This window comes from Elgaria multicarinata, chromosome 16 (assembly GCF_023053635.1).
Source record: "Elgaria multicarinata webbii isolate HBS135686 ecotype San Diego chromosome 16, rElgMul1.1.pri, whole genome shotgun sequence".
NCBI lineage: Eukaryota > Metazoa > Chordata > Lepidosauria > Squamata > Anguidae > Elgaria > Elgaria multicarinata.
The window spans coordinates 362716-385681 of NC_086186.1; the positions used below are offsets into that span (position 1 = coordinate 362716).

Sequence of the window (22966 nt, forward strand, 5' to 3'; positions counted from 1 at the left end):
TCCCCTTGCACCACATCGATTCAGTTGTTCCCCAAGGTTAGGGTGGGGAGCAGTGCTGTGTTTTTCTATCTCTTATTCTTGGCTTAGTATATGATTTCAGGTTGTGTTTGTGCATTTGGTGGGGCTACTGTGTTAAAAAACACGGGGAAAAGCCCGTTCAGATGAAGAAAGAGAAGTTTCCCAGAATCCCAAGTTACCTGTTTTGCCTATGCCCTCCTCCAACTTTGGGATCATCATGACCGGGAGCTGACTCTGCCCCTCAGCCCTTTGAAAAAGGTATTTTTCCCGCCAATTTTTTAAAAACGTCTAGCCCGCGACCCGTACGATGCAGAAAGTTGAGAGTGGTCTCAAAATGACCCCCATCCACGACTCTCTGTGCACAAGAATTTTCAGAACGATAGCTTAACCCCCCCCAGTTATCCCCGATTCTTTCCCTCAATGCAATCCTATGGGCGAAAAGCCGAAACGCAGTTTGAGCCGCGCGGTTGACCCGATTTTTAAAAAAATATTGCACGTGAACCACAGCACGCAGAAAGTTGGGAGTGGTCTCAAAATGACCCCCATCCACGACTCTCTGTGCACAAGAATTTTCAGAACGATAGCTTAACCCCCCCCCCCCCCAGTTATCCCCGATTCTTTCCCTCAATGCAATCCTATGGGCGAAAAGCCGAAACGCAGTTTGAGCCGCGCGGTTGACCCGATTTTTTAAAAAATATTGCACGTGAACCACAGCATGCAGAGAGGTGAGAGTGGTCTCAAAATGACCCCCATCCACGACTCTCTGTGCACAAGAATTTCCAGAATGATAGCTTCAAAAACAACGTAGTTATGCGCGATTATTTGCCGCAATGCAATCCTATGGCGAAATGTTTTCAAGATGGCGACCGGAGCGCTCCGCCTGAACTCGGAGCTCCGAAAAATGGTCGCTTCTCTTCGCCTTGCTTCTAGGGGGTCCGCGGTCCGCTCCTACTCCGCCTCTGGGTAAGGCGGAGCAGGCCAATCCGCTACTGCTTCTACGCTCCTAATCGGAGCGGAGCACATCCCTACTTCCAAGTCTACCCTTAGCCAGCTTAAGGACTAGAAACTTTTTCTTTTGAAAATGAGGTTCTCAGAATGCTGAGCGCTGTACTTCTGGAGTGTGTAGAGGTGGGGACAAATAGGGTTGGGTGTGCTCAAATTTCTCCCAACTCTCCGATACAAAATGAGGACGAGGAAGTAAAAACTACCTGCTTATCTTCATGGTAGAGTCAGCACTGTCCTGTTATTTAAAATGGTCTGCGAGAAACTCTCCAATTTCCCTGGTGCTCCCAGGGAAATAGACTACTTGCTAAACCATTCTAAAAGCTTTTATTTTCATGAGTTTTGTCTTAGAAGAATGGAAATGGAACATCCCCTTGGAGGACAGACGGGCCCCCACAAAATTTCATTTTTGTATTGGAGCTGTCGTGTTTTTAGGGAATGCAGTTATTATTATTATTATTATTATTATTTATTTATATAGCACCATCAATGTTCACCTTAGGTCCTTCAGTTGGCCTCCCCACAGTGTGCATGTTTAAATTCAGCAGTGACTTGAGGCTTCTACACATGACCTGACCCACGGGTCAGTGCTAAGAAGACAGCATTAGAATGCTGGAATGGATTTGGCCTGGATCTCTTTCCTAAACAGGTAAAGGCCAAATGTTTTCAGGCTCTGACCCTTCTGCCTACTCCAGGCTCCGATTCTGCCTCACCTTTCTAACATCTGATTTGGTTGTTTGCTTTGTTTTCCTATTCAATGTAGTTGACCAATGCCTAATCCGTACAGCAACCCATGTGTATAAATTCATTAAAGGCTCGGGTAACCAGGAGTAGAATTACCCTTGGCTCTCTTCTCTGTAGGCTCTCTGTTGTAACTGTGTTGTTCCTTGTGTTGTTTCTGAACATTTTTGACAGGGCTTCTTGCAGGCATTGCCATGCATCCCAGAAGGCTGGCTTCTTGAGTGCCTCTTCTTGGCCATGCCACTGTAAATAGCTTGTTCCAAAATTCCCCATATCGGCCTTGCCCAACTTGGTGCCCTCCAGATGTTTTGGACCACACCCTCAGCATTCCTGACCATTGGCTATGTGGGCTACAGCTGATGGCAGCTGAAGTCCAAAACATCTGGAGGGCACCAAGTTGGGCAAGGCCTTTCTGTTTCACAGAGGTACTTAGAGGTATGAGAGCCAGTGTGGTGTAGTGGCTAAGGTGGTGGACTGGGAGTCGGGAGATCCGAGTTCTAGTCCCCACTCGGCCATGGAAACCCACTGGGTGACTTTGGGCCAGTCACAGACTCTCAGCCCAATCTACCTCACAGGGTTGTTGTTGTGAGGATAGAAATGGAGAGGAGGAGGATTATGTATGCCACCTTGGGTTCCTTGGAGGAAAAAAGGTGGGAAATAAAATAAATAAATAAATAAATAAATAATAATGATAATGATGATCCAGAAGCCACAGGCTATGGAAATCCATTGTCCTGGTTCAGGTGACTGCTCTTCCATGAATGGCACCACGCAAATTGTGTGTGTTCCTTTGTCAGCGTCAACTTGCACGCCATGGCCCTTGGCAAGCGCCCCAGGCAGGATGGAGAGAAGGAGGAGGAAGAGAGCCCCCTTTGCAAAGTGTTACAGCTCTGCGCCGACCGCATTGCCAGCCGCCCTCCCCAGACGCAATGGAACACGAACAGCAACAACCACAACATTGTGGAAAGCACCATTATGGGGGAGCGTGATGAGACGACAGAGGACAAACATCATGGACATGCAGCAGGTGGTGTTCCTATTCCCGGTGGTCCAGCTCTTTTCTCTCGGGTCCAGCCGGGAAAAGCTAGCCATGGTGGAGAGCAGGGGAGGGCTGTTTTCCATGCATGCTGCCCTTTACACTGACAGTCCTGATTCCAGCGGCCTTTCCCTAAAGAGAGCAGCCTCATGAGGGTTCCAGTGAATTTTCCAACTCGGAGATGGTCTTTTTAAGACTCAACCAGGTTGTATTGACTCATGAGCCAAGCTGCGAATGTCTCGGCACATTCACAGGTCTCTTTCAAAAGGCCAAGAGGGCTCTGCAAGAGGTCACATTGGACTGGCGGCCATCACGGAACGTGCTTTAGGCCACCTGTGACTGGCATGTGCTCCGTGGCTTGTGAACCACCTGATAATCGGGCAAACGGCCCCTCTGTCACGTTGACTCTGCAGCTACTTCAAATACTTTGGGTTGCTGACACTGTTGGTGTGCCGCTGGAGTGTGTGTGCTTCGTCTTGTGGAGCGATTCAGAGAGCTCAGTTGGAATGGCACGGGCTTGGGAAGCCTATCTGAGTGGGAGAGCCACCCACACAGATTTGCCCACCGGGCCCCACGGAAGCAGCCTGGAAGCACCTTCCAGCCCCTGCACAGCTAACGGGGAAGGGGCACAGCACTTGGGCAAGGGAAGCTGTTGCCCCCTGGGCTTACCTGCAGGACAACAGACCCCAGTTCTTCTGTCAGCAGCTTCTTGAATCATTCTGTGCAGGGGTGGATACCGCGTAGCCCTCCAGAAACTTGGGCCAACAACTCCCATCAGCCCAAGCCAGCATAGCCGATGGTGAGGGATCATGGGAGTTGTAGGCCAAAATATCTGGAGGGCCACAAGTTGGCCGCCTCTGGATTTCCCTGTGGGTTATTGGACTGACTTTTGTCCTTCATTTCCGTCCAAATGCTTCAGGAGACCCGCAAGCAGTTCTTCAGCAGCTCCACAACACCTCGATTGACTCGCCCCTTGGGGATCGTCCCCTCTTCAGAAGCCCAAAGCCTGACCCAAAGGAGCAGGAGGTAGGTGGGGATCACCCAATGAAGTGGATTGCCAAGAGATCCGGAACAGAGACGGGGAAGTGTTTCTTCGCACAAGGCATAACTCACGGATGGAGTTGGGTGCCAAAGAATGGGGTGAGAAGCACAAGCCTAGATGGCTTCAACAGGAGATTAGACCCATGAATGGAGGAAGGGGTCTATCAGTGGTTCTTAATCCTGGAAGCTGAATATGGAACCTCCACATTCAGAGGCAGTATACTGCTAAATACCAGCTGCTGGGTAGCAAGACTAGGGGGAGGGTATTGCTCTTGCCACCAGATCATTGAAGCATCTGGTGTGATCACAGCGGAAGGTAGGATGCTGGGTGGGTGGACCGTTGCTCTGATCCAGCGGAGCTGCTCTTAAGCTCTTATCACAAAACACGGTAACGTAAAACAGTGCAAAATGATTGCTTGTCACAAGCAAAATATCGTTAATGACAATATTTTAGGGCCCCACCCACACAACTGATTTAGTGCAGAGGGGCAGCACACCAGGTTTGTTTGTGACTGATGACACTGTCGCCAATCCACAGTGACGCCGCAGTTTTGGAAAGTCCTTTTAGTGCATCTTTTTCCCCTTAAAGGCTGCTACCCTGCAGTTCCATTACAGTGTGCCCCAGCCCCCGGGCATTACATCTTGGGCATGCCTATTTCTCTGACCTGGCTGGGACCTGGTCAAGGGGTGGGGCTACTCCCTTCCTTCCCCCTTTTCCTTTTCCCCCCCTGTTGCGATAAGACTGCTTTTCCATTCACAATACCTAGCCTCATTTTTCCATTCACAGTATCACAGTGGTGCCGTTTCAAGCATTCACAGTAGTGCAGTAGTGCTGTTTCAGGCATTCACAATAGCATTGTACCTCTTTTCCTGTATTTCATGCATTCACAATAGTGTAATAGCTCCTTTCCCCATTTACTAGCATTTACTGTTTCAAGCATTCACAATAGCGCAGTAGCTCCTTTCCCCTTTCACAGGCTGTAGCCTGTTTTTTCCATTCGTGAAGTAAAGATGACATGGCAGACCTGCATGTCTGTCATTTAGAAAGACAAACCTATTTGCCATGGAGCAGCGCGAAGGCTGGGGTGAGAATAATCCATGAGAACTGGATAGTAGCCTCGTCTGTTTCCTGACAGCAACCAGTTAGCACACTTTGTTCACTCACATGGCCAAGATGGCTTCCTGCGCTATAAGAGTACCAGCTAAAAGGAATCCCCTTGAAAGCGCTCAGCGGGCAACGAATACACTAATCTCGGACATGGGGCAAGCATTAATGGCTAGTCCTGAATCTGCCAGGGCAGTCGCCTCAAGTTTGCACAGCATGTGTCTTTTTTCAGAGATCGAATTCAGCCGCCGTGAAGGCATTGAGTAAGGCATTGACTATGGCTAGTAACAACAAGATGACCCTTGGTACTGCAATTAAGCTTCGTCCGAAACCTTTGCAGAGAAGGCATCCTTCTAAATCCTACGGCAAAGATGACCTACAGGATGATGTGCAAGCCCGGTCAAACCAGGATTTCGTGCCCAAGTAAGTGCTATGTCTCTATTTTTTCTGTGTGATGGGTATTGGGAGAATATGCAAACCTGGTGAGATTCATGGTGGTCTTAAACCATCTCCCGTTCTGGGTTTAATCTAGAACAGCGTGGCTCTTCTTTGATTCCGTTAGTGCTCACTACTCCATTCAAGATCACGTTTGGTGCCCGCATACTTGAGTCAGCTCTGCGACTCCTTGTTCTAAAGGCTTCCCTCAAACTTTGTGAAGGCTGTTTCCATTTCCATGTTTCTAACTGAAGATAATAATGTTGTCTGTACTACTATGTTTAACACACTAAAATAAAACCACTTTCAGAGCAATTAGCTAAACCTATCCCCAAATTCACAGGTAAGTTCCTTTTTCAGTGTAATCTCAAACACTTTGCTTATTTCAGGTTTATGGAGATTTGCATCACCTGGTTCTCTGCCATTAATCTAACAGGAAAGGAAAGGAACCTCTCATGCAAGCACTGAGTCATTACTGACTCTTGGAGGGACGCCCGCTTTCGCTGACGTTTTCTTGGCAGGCCTTATAGCGGGGTGGTTTGCCGTTGCCTTCCCTGGCCGTTATTACCTTTCCCCCAGCTAGCTGGGTACTCATTTTACCGACCTCGGGAGGATGGAAGGCTGATTCGACCCGAGCCGGCTGCCTGAAACCAGCTTCCGCTGGGATCGAACTCAGGCCATGGGGAGAGTTTCAGCTGCAGAAACTGCTGCTTTACCACTCTGTGCCACGCGAGGCTCTATCTAACAGAAGAACCGCTATATTGAAGAGGCTTCTGGCTCAGCTGGCATCCCAGCTCACTAACCACAAGACTGCCACAACACAGTGCAGCGTGAGGATAGGGATTGGAAGCATGTTCCCCCCCCCCCCCCAGAAGCAGCTTCGATTCAACACTCGAGGGCATTTTATATGACATCTGTATCACGTGCGAGTGAGATGACCCAAAGTCATTCCCTTGCCTGAAAACCTCTGTAGGAACACTGAATATCTGTAAAAGAGGCAGGGGCAGATGCTGTGCATCAAAACGTCCCCCGTCCCCCCACTACAACTTAGATTTACGGAGGGAATGTGTTTTGATTGGGAAATTGTTTTGGAAATAGCTCCTTGTTTTTTCAAAAAAATCCTTTGTATTAAAGTTTTACCACTTTTGAAAGATGACCACAAAGAGGGAGAGAGAGGGAGAATATATCCGTCTATGACCAAAGGTGGAGAAAGGGGTAACATTTTCTTTTGGGGGAAAGAACATCTGTGGGTGAGGCTCAAAGGAGAGCCCAGGAACTCATCAGCCCAGCCCCAGGGCTGACTCGCCACAAGGCCCCTGAGCAGGTCTGCAGCTCTATTAGAGGGGAAAGAAGGAAAGAAGGAAAGAACGCGGTGGTTTTGTGTTCCACAGGAGGTGGGATTTGGGGGTTTGCTTTTTTATGGTCGTTAAAACGAAATTCTAGTCACAAGAGGCCTGAAGCCAAGGATTTGGTGGTTCACTTATTCTGAATCAGCGTGCAGGATTCATCCCTTGAGACCGACCCCACACAGGCCAGGCCGCCTCCTCTTCCTGAGCGGGCGCTGCGTGAGGTGTCCGTTCGCTCTGTCCCTGACGTGCAGACACAAATGCCCTGCTCCCCGTGCACCTCTCCTGCCCCTGGGCTGTGTGAAGTCGCCCCTCCTCTCCTTCCTGCCACCCCCTGGCCCTTTGGGTATCTGGACCTCAGCGCCCTCCCAAGAACCCTGTATCCCCAAGCACACGCCTCTTCTGTTCTTCTGAGGCCCCTGTGAGGTCATTCCGTTGGATAAAGGTTCTTCACCCAGGGACGAAGATGCTTCATCTCCCCTTTGTGCAGACTCTCTATCCCCTCAGCTATTCAGCCCCCCAAGCTCCACCAGTGCACATAACTTTGGAATCCTCAACTGCTTTCCTAGCTCCCTAGAAAGAGAATTCACCACTTCCAAAGCAAACCTTTAAAAGAAAGAAAGAAAGAAAATCAGCCCAAACCCCACAGACAGAGTTCTTTTAAATGAAATAATAATAATAATAATAATAATAATAATAATAATAATAATAATAATGAGGTTTAACTAGAACTTAAAATCCCTCCCACTAGCCCGTAGAGATGCAAGAACCTCACTTCGGCTCCAACCTCCAAATGACAAAATTAAGTAGCCTACAAAACATGAAGTCAAGAGACGCCTCTCTTCTCTCCCTGCTAGTCTGCCCAAAGGTGGCAGAACCATGGCTTGCTAAAGGAGAACCACGTTACTAAACATACCGCAAGGGAGGATTTTTTCTACTAAATTGAAGAGCGCCACCCGCACTCGCTGCCAACGCCGACTTGCCTCGCTAGTCGCCAGGACCGCTGCCATCTCGCCCTGTGCTGCTGCTCCTACTGCTGCCGCCACCGCTGCAGACTCATCCGTGCTGATGCGGTTGCCGCCGCCACCTTGCCCCACGTTGCTTCTGCAGCAGCTGTGGCCACCGCCACAGCTGCGGCTGCAACTCCCACTGCCACTGCCTTAGCCCACAAGGCTGCTGCTACTGCTGCCATGGCCGCCCACCTGGCCGGCCGGCCAGTGAACCGGTGTTCTCTTGGCACGCGTACACGCGCCCCACCTCCTCCAAAAGTCTGGACTCAGCTAGCTCATCCCGGAAGTCTCCCAAGACTTGAGACTTCTGGGAGAGCGGCAGGGAAGATGACTGCTCCCCCCACCCGTGCCAATCGGGACATATGAAATGGCCTCTTAAGAGGCCCTTTCAGAGGTCCCGATTGGCACAGGTGGGGTGGGGTGGGAGGGTCTTCTTGGCCTCCAGAAAGGGTGTCTAGTCAGACTCACCACTAGTATAGGTGGGAGGCAATCTGGGGGTGCACTGGAAATTGGCTCGCCCTGGCGATGGTTTATGAGTTAAGAGCAGATACTGACAAGGACAGGCTTTGCCACACCTTTATTGTCTTAGCTAACTATACAAAAGAAATTGCTTGGACAATGCTGCTATTTCAATGGCTGACAAGGACTTGTTCTGAATTATTTTCATTTCTTTTCTTTCTACCTGTCTCTGTCTTTTAGGTCCCTGTGTAGGATTTGGCAAATTGCTCAGAATAGCAAGTATCAGCGATGGACGTGGCCGGCCTGGTTCTGGTAAGTTATGACCCCCCTCCTGTTTTTATTATTATTTATGAGAAGCCTTTAAAACCTTTTTGCTTTAAACTTATTTAGGCTTAAATAATTCCCTCCCTCTACTCCAGGGACATTTTTAGTATTACTCCATCTTTTAAGTTTCATCCAACACAAAGTGGCACAAGCAATATTCTCGGGGCGTTGCTAGACCTACCGGGTGTTCCGTCGTTGAGGAGCGGTGAAAGCGGCTTTTCCCGTTCAGCCGTGACGCCTCATGCTCCACACCTGCCTTCGATTTGTGGCGGAAGTTTGCGCCGGTTGTGCTGCTGCCGCCGCGAGAACGGTTGCGCAGCCACACCGGCCTGATTGGCGCGGCTTTTTTTTTCGCTCGCTGCACGGTTTGCGCACGTCCGAAAGACCGCAAACTTGCGCAGCCGTCAGCGATGCCGCCGCCGGCCCTGGCGGCGGCAGCGGCGGCAGTGCCAGTGCCAGCTGAAGTGCTGCTGGTGCTGTTGAGGGTCAACATTGATGCGCTCACTTCCTGATGGGGGTCGTGGCGGGTGTCATATGACCCGAGGTCAATCGTCTGCATGGCCACTCTGTGCCTACATCTCCCATCATGCCTCTGAGGTGTCGGCGGCGATGACCGCCTCTGTGCCCTGTGCCCCATCCCAAGGAGCCAACCCACATCTGGCCGTAGCCATGGCAGCAGCCCACAAACAGCTCTGCCCTCTGCCAGCCTGGTACCCACACTAACAGGCAGCGTACAGCACCGCCATTATGCGGCCACGGTAGCTGCCCACCGCAAGGAGTCACCAGCCACTTTTCCGGTCCTCCGGTCCTGCGCAAACTGTCACTGGGGAAATAAAAAAAAAAAGCCGCTCCGCCGCGCTGCCCCAGCTGGCGGACTGCGCGCAAATGGCGGAGGCGGCTTGACCGAAGCCGCTGACCACTCCCCCTTAGCACGCCTTTTCCTGACCAGTGCGGACCGCAGTGACCTCACATCCTCCCACACGTACTCCGAATTACCGCGGGACAGCAGGAAAAGGCGCCCTAAAACTCACTTTTTTAAAGTCGGGAGAAAGAGGCTTCACCGCGGGATAACGGCGGATCCTCGTGAACGTCATCTGGAAGCCTCGACGTGACTGCGGAAGGTAACGCGCGCTAGAGCCTCGTCTAGTAACGCCCTCGGTCATTCCAATCCTGATCCCACAAAAAAGGACCTTTGCGTGCAGAAGGATCATTAAAAACTGTCAGGGACAAACTTGTTGCGAAAACAGGAGGCAAAGGACATAGGTTGCATGGGAGTGTGGATTCTGGCACATTCTGGCACACTTTTTAATGCCTCTGAAATTCTCCGACTGTTTTTCAGGTGTCAATGCTTGTAAAGGATAGAAGCTCCCTCCATAATTTGCAGGGCTGGATTAATGTGTGTGTGTATTTGTGTGTTTAAGAGGAATAATGGTTTTTTTTGGGGGGGGGGAACAAAAATTCTTAAAAAATCAAGGCATGAATGGATCTACTGCAAACTTGACATGTCTAAATCCCCACTTAAGAGCTATCACCATTATTTAATTATTATTATTTATTTACAATATTTATATATGGCTCCCCATTGAAAATTTCAGAGCCAATGAAAATAAAAACAGAATAAGACACTTAAAACAGATTTTAAAAGAAGCAAACACAGTGTGTCATGGCTGGACATTAAGGAAAGGCTTCCTGGAAGAATGATGTTTTCAGGAAGCACCAAAAGGAGTACAAAGTTGGTGCCTGCCTGACCTCCAGAGGCAGGGAGTTCCACGGGAGGGGAGCCACCGCTCTGAAGGCTCTTCCCCTGGTGGACATCCCTTTATCTTTAAAGCTGAAGGGGCTGTAAGCATTTGATTAATTTCCACTGACTAGAGCGGTTTTCTGAAAACGGGCGGTTCTCCGACGGGTAATCCCATGGGGCGGAGTAAGGGGAGTCGTTCCGAAATCGGGGCAGAGAATTGCTTCAACGGAGCTCTGGCTCAAATTTCAAGGCAGAGAAGACCCAACTTGCACACCCCTATCGACATTTTCTTCTCAGACAGGATGAGGTCTCAAGCTTGGAAGTTAGGGTTAGACTAACACTGAGTGATCAGTTCAGGCCTGGTTGGTATGGAAGGGAAAGAAGAGAGATTTTCTTTGGAGTGCTTACACTTAAGCGCCATTTTGTTGACAGCCTCCATCTTTGTCTCTGACCTACTTTGAAACTCTGGCATCGATTGGTCTATATCATTCTCCAGGTTATCTTTTCCTTGGAAAATGTCATTTCTTTCCCCTCTGGAAAGCCTCTTCTTTTTGGCCATTCTTTATTTATGACAAAAAGAGTATTGGTTCTTTATCTGTGCATCCAACAGCTCTTCTTCATCTTTCTGTTTTGTAACCGTTGGATATTTATAAAGAATAACCCTGTCTTTATTACAACGTTCTACCAGTCAGTCCATTCTTTATATGGAACAAGACAGCTGGAACAAGTTGGGGCATGTCGCAAGACAGTTAGATCTGATACAGAAACTCCTAGTAAATCTTATTTCATCAGGCCTTATTTATACTCAAAACCTTCAAGCATAGAGCCCCTGATACACTGGAGCCTTGTTTGATTTGTACCCTTAGTTACCCCGTTATTCAGCATCGCAAACAAATCAAGCCCTTTTACAGTTGCCACAGTTAGGGCATGACCCAGTTGTGGGTCACAGCCGCCAAGGCAAGATGACTGGTCCACCCTGGTCCGCTCCACAGCCGTGGGATCGTGGTGTGACTTTTCAACTGATCTTTGTCACCTTGGTCTCTCTCTCCCTCTCTCTCTTAGGGAGACATTTATAAAGCTGGTGTCAAAGAACTTGAACAGCAACAATCCGTGCTCTACTTCATGCTCTAATCCGTGCACAGTTGGTGACGTGGCCTCTACATCTGGGGATCCAAACAATGGAGAAACCCATTTACAGAGGTATGGAAGAAGCATGGTCTCTGCTCTGCTGGCTTCTGAAGTAAACAAGCGACTTTTAAAGATGCAGCTCCAGCTGTAGTGGTTCAGCTTGAAGCATCTGCAAATCTCCTCTGTTGTAGCCGTGGTGCTAGCAATGCTGTGCCAAGTTCCATGTTGTGTGTGTGGAGCTTGCACAGCAGAAAGAAATACGAGAGCCACGTGTGTCGTAATGGTAATGCTTCCACTGGAAAGCCGTCTGTCTTGCCTTCTGTCACTGATACCATCCTGAGGGCTGCTGCTTGGGAGCCTCCTCAAAGCGTTGCAGAGTAAGATGTGAAGGGCAAGGCCTGTTGGGTGCCTTGGAGTGTTCCAGCTCCTTAGCAGCACATTGATCCGAGGCTGTTCTTTCGTGGGAGCCCAGTGAATATGTACAACCACAAGTACACCCATTCCCTAGAATCTCCCCCCAAATCCCCCATTGTGAGTGGGCTGAATCCTCTCAGGGAATGATAGCTGTTACCAAGCATAATTACAGGGTTTTGCATAAGTCATGGGAAAGCAGTCCAAAAGTCAGCTGTGGTTACTTGAATTCTGCAACCTTTCTAGACTGCAGATGGGGAAAGAAGATACGGCGCTATTTGGAATGCCTGAAATAGCAGTACTGTACTTGAATTCCGCAAGCCTTCTCGTTACGCAGAGGGGCAAAGAATCCACTATCACTAGAAATCCTGCACAGGCCCTGCTCTGGCTTCTGAGATCTTGCCGGGCACGGCCCAGAGACTATCAAGTCTACCCTTAGCCAGTTTTAGGACTAGAAACTTTTTCTTTTGAAAGCAGAGATTCTCCGAGTGCTGAGCGCTGTGCTTCGGAAGCTTGTAGAGTTGGGGGCAGTGAGGAGGCCTTCTGTGATGAGGAGTCCCTACAGCATGACAGTGAGGAGGATGGAGAAGATGTATATCATGTGCATCCAGCAGGTGAAGTTGCGTTCCTATTGCTGGTGATCCAGCTCTTTTCTCTCGTGTCCAGACTGGAAAACCTGGCCATGGTGGAGAGCCGGGGAGGGCTGTTTTCTCTGCCTGCTGCCTTTTACACGGAGAGTCCTGATTCAAGTGGCCTTTCCCTAAATAGATAAACCTCATGAGGGTTTCACTGAATTTTACAGCCTTGACCTGCTTTTCTTAATACTCAACCGGGTTGTGGCGACTCATGATCCAAACAGTGTAGATCTCAGCGCTTCGCAGGTCTTTTTCAAAAGGCCCAGAGGGCTCTGGAAAAGGGCCCCTTGGATTGACGGCCATCATGGAACGTGCTTGTCTGAATCATCCCATCCTGCTTGCCAGTAGAGTATAGTGGGGACCTGCTTTTTGCTGCATCAGGCTTTCTCGGTCTTTGTTGTTCTGGGCAGATTTCTTCTCTCGCAGATTAACGGGGAGAGGGGGAAGGAAGGGCAGAGGGAAATGCATGTAATGGGCCAATCAATCCAGCAAAGAATCCGGAAGCAGAAGGCCCAGTAGAAATCGCAGGATGAAAAGCCTCTGTGTGGAGAAGCCCTAAGGTGCCCCCACTTGCTTCATAAGCTCTTCCTCAAGCCATGTTCACGCTCTTTAGTGTGAAAATGTTGAAGTTCTCTGTGGTTGACTGTTTTGTTAATTTGCGCTATCACTGAATCACTGCATGTGTTTTTGAAGTTCCTGAAAAGAGTGGCCTTCAACCAGGTTTTGGGTCTTTCAGGAATCATTTTAACACGAATTGGATACTATACCATTCCATCCATGGAAGAGCTGGCCCAAATGACAAGCGACCAAGGAGAGTGCATTGTGACCAATTTCACCATTGGCCGGAAAGGTGAGGATGGACCCTGGGTCTGATCCAGCCTGGCAATTCTTATGTTCTTATGTTCTCGTGTATGCTTTAAAGTGGGCTCCTGCATTGAGTAGGGGGTTGGACTCCATGGCTTTATAGGACCCTTCCACTCTACTATTCTATGATTCTAGTTTTGCCTAGTGGTTGCAAAAGATTTACCCCACAGCACCTTAATTTACCTTCATCTTCATTAATTTAAAATTAATGTCTAAAATTACCTAGCTGCACCAGTGCTTATTGAGGTGTAAAAGGCCCTCTGCATGTTCTCAGAAGCACTCTCCTCTTTCATCACTTTGCTTGCTCCAAGGCTGACCTCTGGCACATGCTTACACTACATTTCTAAGACACATGTAGCTGTGTGCGCAGGATGATTTTGGTGTATCGTCGCAGCCATCCAGTTTGGGCTGACCCCGTGCTAATCATCGTCTTCTATCTAGGCTATGGCTCAATCTACTTCGAAGGCGAAGTCAACCTGACCAACTTGAACCTAGATGAGATTGTGGGCATCTGCAGGAAATACGTTGTCATCTACCCAGATGCCAGATTGGCTCCACCCTTCGGGCAAGGTTTAAATCGGTAATGCAGAGCTCCCGTTCGTGAAGTTTAATTGCAGGTGTATTTGCGTTCCAGGTCTCCAACCCTCTGTTTTTTTAACAGGCGAGCCGAAATTACGTTGGATGAATACTGGCCCACTGACAAAACCTCAGGTGGCTTGATAAAGAGCCCAAGCCAGCTTGCAAAATTGAAATATGAAAATACCTTAGAGGCCTACTGTCGGAAATGTGGTGTCCAGTTCCTGGAGTACCGGCCCGAAACTGGTTCGTTGGTATTCAAGGTAAACCCCGTTGCTTGTGAATAGATCAAAGGAGCTCCCATGCTGAAGCTCTAGCATCTACTCCTTTTCCTTATGGCCTGTAAGATTTTAAAGCAGACTCCAAAAGTGCGGAGGGAGGATCGCTTCACAGGGTTTAGAAAACATGCTCGTTTTGTTGACTACAATCTTCAGAGACTGTCTGCAAGCAACTATCGTAACTTGATAGGCTGGATTTTGTCTTCTCTTAGTCATAGCCAAAAGGTCTTTTCTGATTTGCAAAATTAGTCATAGCTTTTGTTTCTGTCCAGGTGCCTCACTTCTCAAAATACTGTCTTGTAGTTCTTGCACTTCTCTTGCACATTATCTTATATCAAGCCTATAATATTGGGGGTGGGGGGGGGTGTCGGTGTTCCTTTCCCCCTTATGGTAGAAGGTTATTTGTGGCTGGAAAAGAATGGCTTGCCTAAGGCGGCCACCAGAAGTTAACGCTGTTCAAAAACATGGGTGTTCTGTGCCTGGTTGGGCAAAGACAGCATTGGCTGGTTGCCGTTTTAGTGGATTTGGGCTGTTGTCCACAGTAATTCTGGGCTTACAAGCAGTGCCCCTAGCGTCGTGACACCCCACCCCCCGGCTTTGCCTCTTTGGGTGTGCTTCAGCTGGTGAGTTCTCTGCTTCCGTATCCCCACTGTGTGAAGTGCTGGCAGACTGCAGGGCCAGTTTTGAAAACCAGGTTTGCCATTGCCCTGTAGTACCCAGACGGAAGCAGGAGAATGAACAGACGCTCCTGAATGTTTGTGAAGTAAAAATGACACGGCAGCTCTGCATGTCTGTCATTTAGAAAGACAACTGTATTGGCCATAGAGCAGCGTGAAGGCTGGGAAGAGAATAATCCCTGAGAAGTTAATAGTAGCCTCCTCTGTTCCCTGACAGCAACCAGTTAGCACACTTTGTTCACTCACATGGCCAAGATGGCTTCCTACACTATAAGATTACCAGCTAAAAGGAATCCCCTTGAAAGCGCTCAGCCGGCACCGAACACGCTTATCTCGGACATGGGGCAAGCATTAATGGCTAGTCCTGAATCTGCCAGGGCAGTCGCCTCAAGTTTGCATCGCATGTGTCTTTTTTCAGAGAACGAATTCAGCTGCCGTGAAGGCATTGACTACGGCCACTCACCACAAGATGACCCTTTGCCCTGCAGTCAGACTTCATCCAAAACCTTTGCAAAGAATGCACCCTTCTAAATCCCGCGACAAAGACGGCCTACAGGAAGTTGTGCAAGCCCGGTCAAACCAGGATTTCATGCCCAAGTAAGTGCTATGTCTCTATTTTTTCTGTGTGATGGATATTGGGAGAATATGCAAACCTGGTGAGATTCATGGTGGTCTTAAACCATCTCCCGTTCTGGGTTTAATCTAGAATAGCGTGGCTCTTCTTTGATTCCGTTAGTGCTCACTACTCCATTCAAGATCACGTTTGGTGCCCGCATACTTGAGTCAGCTCTGCGACTCCTTGTTCTAAAGGCTTCCCTCAAACTTTGTGAAGGCTGTTTCCATTTTCATCTTTCTAACTGGAGATAATTATGTTGTGTGCAGATGTTGAACAGTTCCATATGGAGCTCTAGTTCTCAACCTCGTACTACCTGAGGCACGCCTTTTGACACCATCTCAAAATGTAAAACACATTGTGTGTGTGTGTGTGTGTTTTTTTTACAGTTTTTAAAATACCGTCTCTCTCTTTCACTCCTAGAAAAGATCTGATTCCTAGTTGGCTGAACTCTAGGTCCTGCAGTATTGCATTCTGCACTTCTGGCTATTACAGAAATAGGTCAGATCACCAGTCCAGTTGCTAGTCCTCACATGAGCAGACTCAGTGAAGCAATAGAACTAAGATAAGTATGGACTTGCCAAGTTCCCATTGATTCACTGTGTCGACTCCAGTTGGGAGTAACAATTGGATTTAGGTCATTATCTCCCTTTCAAAAGAGAAACCAATAACAGAATAAGGATGTTTCTCTAATGTACCAGAGTTTGCTACATCCCATACACTAATGTACCCAGGGCCAGGGCCAATCTATTTTGCGCCCTAGGCAGGCACGCTGTTCTGAAGCTGCCCCCCAACCCCAGCGTCCTGGATTCGAAGATGACTGCTCCCCCCACCCGTGCCAATCGGGACATATGAAATGGCCTCTTAAGAGGCCCTTTCAGAGGTCCCGATTGGCACAGGTGGGGTGGGGTGGGAGGGTCTTCTTGGCCTCCATAAAGGGTGTCTATTCAGACTCACCACTAGTATAGGTGGGAGGCAATCTGGGGGTGCACTGGAAATTGGCTAGCCCTGGCGATGGTTTATGAGTTAAGAGCAGATACTGACAAGGACAGGCTTTGCCACACCTTTATTGTCTTAGCTAACTTGAAAAACAAACAGAACTTTTAGGGTTCACAATGGAGGATGAAGGCAACGGCTGGGGGAGGAGCCCTCCCAATCTGCTTTTAGCACAATGGACGTATTCCTTCAGTTGTCAGGATGTCTTTAGGATGTCTTTAAGCACCACTGTTCTCTCTCCTATCAATTACAGCTGGACTAGATAGGATGGAAGTGGTGAGTCTACTGCATGGGGACATCCAGAGTATTGCATAGTGATATTGGACGCAGTGGTTTCCAATCTTAAGCCTGAGTGGTGGCACCAAACATAAAAGTTTCATTATGCGAATCATCGTATTAGGTGATTTGTGAGAGAATTTCCACCTCCCCACTAAAGGTGAAGATTCAGGAACTCCAGTAACAACTTAGTGTGGAATTCAGGGCTTCTTTAGGGCTTCTCGACATGACCATTTCTTCCCAGAACTGTTCTGCTGTTTCTGCTCCCTCTTTCAGGGAGGGGCCTCTACACTGGCTGGTTTTATCCTGGGTCTTTCCATTTCTTTTCTTTCCATGGAGAGGCAGGGCCGGTGCCAGACTATTTTGCGCCCTAGGCAAGGTGAGCTACTTTCACACACACACACACACACAAAATGCCAACTTTGATTTTTAAGAATATATGTTTCCTGGAAAAAATAAGAAGCACAAAACTTGAAACTACTACATTGATTTTAAAGTGCAAGAAATACGTCATGCCAATTATAGCAAACAAATTGCAAAGGAACGTCTATGGGTCTAAAATGCATTATTTAATAGGAATATCACCTCCAAATCATCCCCCCCAACTCACATGCACACGCACTCAGCATCACTCACTCCAAACAAACACACGCATGAACACAGGCATTCACTCAAAGACCCCATGCACCCCATTCACCCATACATTCTCTCTCTCTCTCTCTCTCTCTCTCTCTCTCTCTCTCTCTCTCTCTCAATCTCTTCTGGGCGCGTCCTGGAAGTCTGAACGTGGAGCCACTCCACCTCCACCTCCACCCCAGTGTCCCTGGCTTTGCTTCAGCTGGGCGGGCGCAGGGCGCCATCTCGCCCGCCCAGGCCCAACTGAATCCTCAGGCCAGGCCGGCTCACAGCCAACACGCGTGAGTGCTGCGCTGGGCCCGGCGCCCCTCTTAGCTTGGCGCTCTAGGTGGCCACCTGAGTGGCCTCTATGGTAGCACCGGCCCTGTGGAGAGGCAGCACCTCTCCTGAGCAGAAATGGTCCTGTGGAGGAGCCAGTCAAAATCAGCCTCTATCAAGTACTGTGATGGTTTCAGGTTGTATCTAGGACTCTCTCGATCGTTGCTAGGATAAAGAAACAAATGCTTGATACACCGTTTTTAAAAAATATTAAATTCAGCTGATACTCAGAACTAAATGCAGACAGATTGCATAGCTTGAACACCAGCTGCACCCCTGCACCCCCATTTCTAAAGCAAAGTGCCTGCTCAGACCCTTCAGTCCTCTTCGGAGGCATTTCTAAAAATGCCCCTGACAAAGGAGGCGGGACGGGAGGCTACAAGTGAGGCAGAGGCCTTCCGATTTGGGGAATGGGTTCGCCTGGGACCTACATTGTTATCTTTTTGGCACCAGGCAAAGACATTTCTTTTCTCACAGCCATTTTAGAGTTTAGTTTTTAGATTTTATGGCTAGATTTTAGTTTTATATTTTTTAAAAAGATTGATTCCTACACCCTTTGTTTTCTGCATTATATTTTATTCTGTTTGTAATCTGCCCAAAGAACATCTGTTATTGGTCAAATTAAAAATAGAATACATAGGGAGGGCTGGGGGGGGGGCGGTGGCTCTGGGGGCCCTCCACTGAGGCCCAACACTGCCACGCCCTAGTTCATTCCCCAGGCTGCATCATAGAACTGGAAGGGGCTTTCTAGGCCAGGGCGTTCGACCCACTCCTCAGCGCCAGTGCAGGAATCCCTCTTAGAGCATCGCTGCCAGATGGTGGTCAGTCTCTGGTTGACTACTCCAGTGATAGGGAGCCCACTGCCTCCCAAGACAGTTGGTTCCCTTCTCTGACTGCTCTAACCAGTAGAGAAATTTCCCTGTTATTCAGCCAGAATCCTTTTTATACTGTATTTCGTAATTGTGTTTTAACCTGTTGGGTGTTTTACTGTGGTTTTAATTTTTGTGAACCGCCCAGAGAGCTTCGGCTATTGGGCGGTATAAAAATGTAATAAATAAAATAAATAATAAATAGAATCCGCACTTGGATGACAGAGAACATGTTTTGGCCTCCTTTGTGTGACAATGCTTTAGGTACTTGAAAAGTGCTATCTAACCCTCCTCATCTTTCTCTTCTCAAGGCCAGTTCTTTGAATATTGCCATTCCAATTATGAGCCATCTCACTGGAGGCAGCCCTCACGGGATGACACCTGCACAGGTCCCAGCACCAACTGAAGAGGTGGACTCATTCCGTGGCCCACCCCACTCCACCCCCCGAAGCAAGCAGACAGCTCAGAAATGTCTCCAAAGACTTCATTCCCAGCCCTTGGCGACTCACGACATGAATGGAACTCCACCATTGTGGGCCAATCCCTGGAAGTGCCGCTCTCCACGCTCTTGCTGGTTGTGGTGCTAGTAGTGGTAGGAGGCTTCCGGCTCCCAACAGATTCTGGCTCAAACTCAGAGGACAGGATGGGGGTGGGATCATGTGCAGAGTAAATATCACATCCGCACCAGAGGCAAGCCTGCCTTGGAGAGGCATTTTTGGCAGGTCCTAGAGTGATCTGCTGTGAAAGCCTTGCATGAAACAGCTGAACTATGCAGGGGAGGAAGATGGAGCTCAGAGGCGATGTAGCGATGCCAGGGGCAGCTGGGCTCCCACTTACGCACATTTTCTGTGGATTGTAGCTGTGCTGAGATAAGCCAACCACAGATATGCAAAAGCAGAACGAGAACAGCAACAAGAAAGGCCACACCTCTGACTTTGTTATAGCAATTTAATTTAACACGCTTGAGAGCTACAGCCGTTAAATAAAACAAAATTACATGATATCTTTCTGTTGTATCTCCTTGGAAAAAGTGTTATTTCAATTCCCTTGTATCTGAGATGAATTGCTGGGGGAATTTCACGGTTGGCAAATAAGGGCTGAAGGGTGCGCATGTGTAAATGTTGCATGCGCGCTGGACTTCAATACTGCGCTGGCCAGAGACAACCTTAATCTGGCGTTGACATTTGGCCAATGTGTTACTTGCTCTTGGCTTAACAGTAGTTTTAACCACTATACAGTAAAAGGAATTTAAAATGATTTGGGAGAAATGTAACTTTGAGACAGAGGAGTCACGAAGCAATACGATCAGTAAAATTTAACTGAGTTCTACAACAGGATTGTAGCCTCTGTCTTTTAAGACTCCGCTGTTCCGTTCATAACCCGAATAATAAATTTAGTAATAAAGTTTAATGACACAAAAGTTAGACCTAAAAGCAGTGCAAAGTCCTAAGATCACCTTTGCACCTTTGAGACATTCCTCCACTATCAATGTAGGTCAGAAAGCAAAGAACCATTTTATTATTTCACGTGTGTTCTTGCCAATGTGGAAATCCTTCAGAAGCATGTTCACTACGTCGTAGAACTGGTTGTCATAAGCTAGCTTGTAATACACATCGATATCATCACAATAGGTCAACAGCTTCTTCAGGTTTTTTAGAGCCGGTTCATTGCCTGCACGCTGCTTGAACCTGAAAGAGATGGTCATACTGTTAACAGATGTCCTCACCCCCTCTGCTTCCATCCTACGGCCAGCCTCTCCATTAGTTCAACCTAGTGCCGAAAGAATGAGATCTACCCCCTTTCAGTACGTACTCTAAAGGACTTGAAGACATGAAGCCAGTATCCCAATGATACAGAAAACCTGATTTGGGAGAAGTCTCCCCACTGGAGAATTGGGCTTCAAATGGTTCACTTGGTTGCAGAGGACTTACTCCTGGGCCATTTCCTCAAAGGTGCTCGCCTTGAGCAGGCCACGCTGCTTGCACTCCTCCAGGTAGCTGAAGTCCTCCTTTACAGTCACTTGCTGATACAGGACTTCAGCCCAGTCCGGAACGAAGTCATAGGCCTCAGCCACGACTGCCGCCTAGCGAGAGATTGGGAGTGGAGAGGGAAGAGATTCCAGTTGGAGCAGGAGCAGGAGCATGCTAGGAGCTGCACGCTGCCCCCTGCCAACAAAAGGACTCTGCCCCCTAAGGCTCTCTGGCCATCGTACTGAGATCCTGACTGCATGTCACATTCACAGCATGAAAAGTAGCCAGGCTCTCAGAAAGAACAAGGAAAGTGTCTGGGCCCACAACAGGACCGAGCTCCAATCAAGCTCTTGCAAGGAAAAATACTCAAGATCCAACAATAGCTGTAAGCTGTTCCCGATGGTGAAAGCTCTCCTGTCCTCTTCGTCACCGGATAGAACCTGGGCAGGGACATGGCACATTCCAGCAGGCTCTTCTGGCTCAGGTTGATCTGCAACAGGACAGCCTTGGTTTGGGTCCAGGCTACCTGCGGGGTCACCTTCACCTGTACAATCCACCTCGCACACTCAGGTTCTCTGGGAAGAATTTCCATCAGCGAGCCAAAATTAGGCTGACATGTATTACCCAGAGGACCTCTTCTGCTTCTCCCAGACTGTGGCATGGCCTGCCGGAGGAGATTCGTCAACTTAACAGTCTTTTAGCATTTAAGAAAGCTATAAAGACGGATCTCAGGCATATCCAGTGGAGTCTTAGGATGTTTTTAGGATGTTTTAACAGTGTATACTATGTTTTTAATCAGTATTTTATACTTACTGTCGTTCCCCACCTTGATCCAAACGGAGAGGCAGGTAAGAGATAAAATTATCGTTATTCCCAACCTGCTGCACTCCAGATCTTTGGACTAACTGTCACCAGCCCCAGCCAGCATGGGCAATGGTCAGAAATGGTCAGTGGGAGCTGTAGTCCAAACCATCTGGACAGCACCAGGTTGGGAAGGCTGCAACAGGGCAACTGGATACATAGGTTTGGATTTGCATGGGCAGAGCAGACTGTGATTTGGAGCTGCAAATAGGAGGGTTTTTCCCCACCACCAAAGGTGCAGCATGCGAAGCTGAAAGTAACAACGAGGGCCTGAGCTAGTTCTCCCCTTCAGACACAATGGGAGTTCTTCTGCAAATCCTGGATGGAGGGTCACTGACCTTCACTAATACTAATGCTTTACCGATAGGAATAGTTCTCTGGCGTAGTGGTCTACCATTGCTTGGCTCCGATGGGCCAATTCTACTGTTACTTTCTACTGTTAGTTTTACCCTACCCTGTGCCTGCTTACCCTACCCTGTACCTGTTTGCATTCTCTTCCCCTCCTTATTGTTTTACTATGATTTTATTAGATTGCAAGCCTATGCGGCAGAGTCTTGCTATTTACTGTTTTACTCTGTACAGCACCATGTACATTGATGGTGCTATATAAATAAATAAATAATAATAATAATAATAATAATAATAATGGGTGAGCCCAGGGTGGCTGTGTGCAAAAGGACTAGGCAGAGCGTAAAGCATGAGCGTATGCCCAGAGGTTCTCGCACCTCTTCGCATCCTGTGTGGGTAGAAAGGCAGCCACAAGAGTCAGTGTTTATGCTCCAGGTCTCCACGCCTTTGCTTGATGCACCTACTCAGGCACACTGGATTTTCTAGAGTCTAAGTGCTAAGCATATACTTAAAGTGGCAGCAAGGCGGAGCTCCTTCGTAACAGAACGTGCCACACCTGAAGAAGCTCTTGATGAAAGCCCTAACCCTCTTTATCGACGCTGCTGAGAGCTATTCCAAGGTAAAATGGAACACTGAATGGGGCTGGATGAAGGTTTAAAATAGTGATGGGAGCCTGTAGCCCTCAGCTCCCATCAGCCCCAGCCAGCATGGTAATAGATGCTGGGAGTGGTAGTCCAACAGGTTTCAATTTAAAGGTGAGCTGTGAAATGTTTGCTCCATGTGTTCTGTGGTGTGATAGTTCTTGCATCAGGTACGTGAAAAGGGCTGTGTTCTGAAGGCACTCCTCTGGAAAGGAGAGAGCAGGGTGATTGTATGACCACGGTGGGCAGCGATGCCGCCTGCTCTGTGTCAGGGGACCTACTCTGTGTCAGGGGACACACGCTCCCCCACCCCCACCCACACGGCACGTCCTCCTCCTCCACCTGAGATCGAACACCTCAGACATCCCACCGTTTCCAGGTCCGGGTGGCTCCCGCCCGGGGCTTCCCGGGACGAGCGGCAATTTACCCCAAGGCTGGGATTCAATGAGCTTCAGCTGGACCTTGGCTGCCGCCTCGTGGTTCTCCCCAATCTCCCGGCACATGCTGAAGCAGAGGGCGATCATGTTGTGCTTCTCGCTGTCTCCTGGGCGGCAGCGCTTGATGTAGTCCAGCAGCGCTGTCTTGAGGGTCCCGCTCTGCCAAAGAGGGAG

General features: G+C 48.7%; 1 long non-coding RNA gene across 2 annotated transcripts; it reads right to left on the minus strand.

The window, feature by feature from the left end:
* Positions 1 to 19469: 19469 nt before the first annotated feature.
* Positions 19470 to 22943, minus strand: LOC134409473 (uncharacterized). Of its 2 annotated transcripts, none has more exons than XR_010026187.1 (2): positions 22783 to 22943; positions 19470 to 20223 (listed from the first exon to the last, which is right to left on the minus strand). It is a non-coding gene; the product is annotated as an uncharacterized LOC134409473 (long non-coding RNA). The 2 variants fall into 2 exon arrangements; XR_010026188.1 differs by lacking the exon at positions 22783 to 22943 and adding an exon at positions 20467 to 20549.
* Between the last annotated feature and the right edge of the window lie 23 nt (positions 22944 to 22966).